This window comes from Silene latifolia, chromosome 4, assembly GCF_048544455.1.
Source record: "Silene latifolia isolate original U9 population chromosome 4, ASM4854445v1, whole genome shotgun sequence".
Classification (NCBI taxonomy): Eukaryota; Viridiplantae; Streptophyta; class Magnoliopsida; order Caryophyllales; family Caryophyllaceae; genus Silene; species Silene latifolia.
Genome location: NC_133529.1, coordinates 72,378,014 through 72,381,163, shown reverse-complemented (window position 1 = coordinate 72,381,163; position 3,150 = coordinate 72,378,014).

Below are 3,150 nucleotides of genomic sequence, written 5' to 3'. Positions count from 1 at the left end.
ACTCATCGCTACCAGGGTACCCTTCCCAAGTCGTCAAGGACGCAAAAATCGAAAGCACCGATGCGGTAAGTTTGTGGACGTCGTGAAGAACCTCCAGGTAACTGTCCCCTTTTCCGAACTTGTTACTCAGGTACCCACTTACGCTAAGTTTATGAAGGATATTGTGACGCGTAAGAGAAATTTGAGTGAATTTGAGATGATTTCATTTATGGAAGAGTCTAGTAATTTGCTGTTGAATAAGGCCCCTCCAAAAATGAAAGACCCGGGCAGCTTTTCTATTACCTGTGTCATAGGCAATATGGTTATTGATAAGGCCCTTTGCGATTTAGGTGCCAGTGTCAGTGTCATGCCCCTTCCTGTCTGCAAGAAACTGAAGATGAGTCATTTCAAAGTGACTAACATTACCCTACGGATGGCCGATAGATCTCGTTAGGAGGCCCTTAGGTGTCTTAGAGGACGTGCTGTGAAAAAGGCAAGCTTTACATCCCGTAGATTTCATTGTTTTGGATATAGGCGAGGACACTCGGACTCAAATTATCTTAGGAAGACCATTCCTTTGTACAGTACAAATGGGTTTTATTGATGTCGACAAGGGCGTCGACTCTTGCGAGGGGATGACGCTATCACATTCATTTGCCCAAGATTTAGCCCACCCAATGATAGAGAACACTTGCTATTCGGTCGATATCATTGACGAGTCTATTTATGACTTCTGGTCGGGTTCTTTTATGAAGGACCCACTAGAAGCTCTTATGGTTTTTGATGAGTGTGCAGATAGCCTAGACGACGATGACGCTGCGTTGGATTTGCTTGTTGATGATTTAGATGAGCGTGAGGGAGAACAGGTGGAACAAATGATTAGCACTCTTTGCTCCATTGAGGTAAAGGTACCGGAACGTAAGCCTCTCCCTTCTCATCTTAAATATGCTTTCTTAGACGATACAGAGCAATATCCAGTCATTGTTAGTGCCAAGCTTAGTGATGATCAGCTGACCTCTTTGTTAGCTGTACTTAAGAAAAACAGGAAATCAATGGGCTATTCACTGGACGATATCACGAGGATTAGTCCCGATATTTGTATGCACAGGATAGAGTGGAGGGAGGATCACAAACCTTGCAGAGACGGTCGGCCGGCTGAACCGGAAGATGCAGGATGTCGTGATGGCCGAGGTAATGAAGTTTGCTGGATGCGGTATTATTTATTCTGTCGGTAATTCTAAATGGGTGAGTCCAATCAAGGTGGTCCCGAAGAAAGGAGGGACAACTGTAGTTAAGAATGAGAAGAATGAATTAATACCTACTCGAGTAGTGACTGGTTGGCGGATGTGCATAGACTACAGACAGCTGAATGCCGCCACTAAGAAAGATCACTTTCCCCTCCCTTTTATTGATCAAATGGTAGAAAGGTTAGCTTCTCATAAATTTTTCTGCTATTTAGACGGGTATTCAGGGTTCTTTCAGATCCCTATCCACCCAGACGATCAAGCTAAGACTACATTTACCTGTCCTATGGGCGTTTTTGCGTATCGCAGAATGCCTTTTGGTTTGTGCAATGCCCCTGCCACCTTCCAAAGGTGTGTGATGGGGATATTTTCAGAGTATATTGAGTCTATCATGGAAGTTTTTATGGACGATTTCAGTGTATATGGAAGTGATTTTTCTAACTGTCGTCTAACCTTGAGAAAGTGTTGCGGCCGCTTGTATTGAGGTCAATCTTGTCTTTGAATCGGGAGAAGTGCCACTTTATGGTCAACGAGGGAGTTGTCTTAGGGCACTTAGTTTCTGATAGGGGAATAGAAGTTGATAAAGCAAAGGTGGAAGTGATTCAGCAATTACCACCTCCTGTTAATGTTAAGGGGGTGAGGAGCTTCCTTGGTCACGCCGGCTTTTATCGCCGGTTTATCAAGGATTTCTCCAAAATTGCTAAACCACTTACACGATTCTTTGCTGCTTAAGGATGCCCCTTTTGTGTTTATCGATGCTTGTCTTTCTGCTTTTAACAAAGTTAAAGCGGGCTTTAGTCTCTGCGCCGATCATACAGCCTCCCAACTGGGACTTGCCGTTTGAGATCATGTGTGATGCGAGTGACTATGCACTAGGAGCGATGCTTGGCCAGAGGAAAGACAAAGCCTTGAATGCTATTTACTATGCGAGCCGAACTCGGATGAGGCTCAAGTGAAGTACACTACCATCGAGAAGGAGTCATTAGGTGTAGTTTATGCCTTAGAGAAGTTTCGTACTTATTTAGTTGGGTCAGAAGTCACTGTTTTTACTGACCATGCAGCTTTGAGGCATCTCCTTTGTAAGAAGGAGGCCAAACCACGGCTACTGAGATGGATACTCCTTCTTCAGGAGTTTGATTTGCAGATCAAGGATAAGAAAGGAGCTGAGAACGTTATAGCTGATCACTTATCGCGACTGATGCGACAAGAAGGGGAAGATTCTCTACCCATTGATGATTCTTTTCCTAACGATACTTTGATTGCTGTTATATCGTCTATTGTTAACCAAGAACCTTGGTATACAGATATAGCTAACTTCATTGTCGATGTGGCAAGTCGCCGCCGACCTTTCTCATCCCAAAAGAAGCGTTTTACGTATAACGCTAAGCGATTTCCGGGATGATCCTTACTTGTTTAAGGAATGTGCAGATGGTCTCTACAGACGGTGTATTCCGCAGTGGGAGACCAAAATAGTCCTGGAAGGCTGTCACTCCTCTTCATATGGTGGTCACCACGGTCCATCGCGCACCGTGGCTAAGGTACTTCATCTGGTTTTTACTTGGCCTTCTTTGTTTCTTGTGACGCTAAGTCTTTTGTTTCAGCTTGCGACGCTTGCCAACGATCAGGGAACATCTTAAAGAGACATGAGATGCCACAAAACGGCATCCTAGAGGTTGAGGTTTTCGATGTCTGGGGCATTGATTTCCAAGGACCGTTCCCATCCAAATAAAGGTAACGGTACATCTTTGTAGTCGTAGACTATGTGTCAAAATGGGTTGAGGCAATTGCTTCACCTCATTGTGATGCTAAGACCGTGATAAAGATGTTTAAAAAGATCATATTCCCCCGTTTTGGTGTCCCTAGGGTCGTCATTAGTGATGGGGGATGAATTTTAAAGAAAAGAAACTCACTTCCATACTTGCAGAGT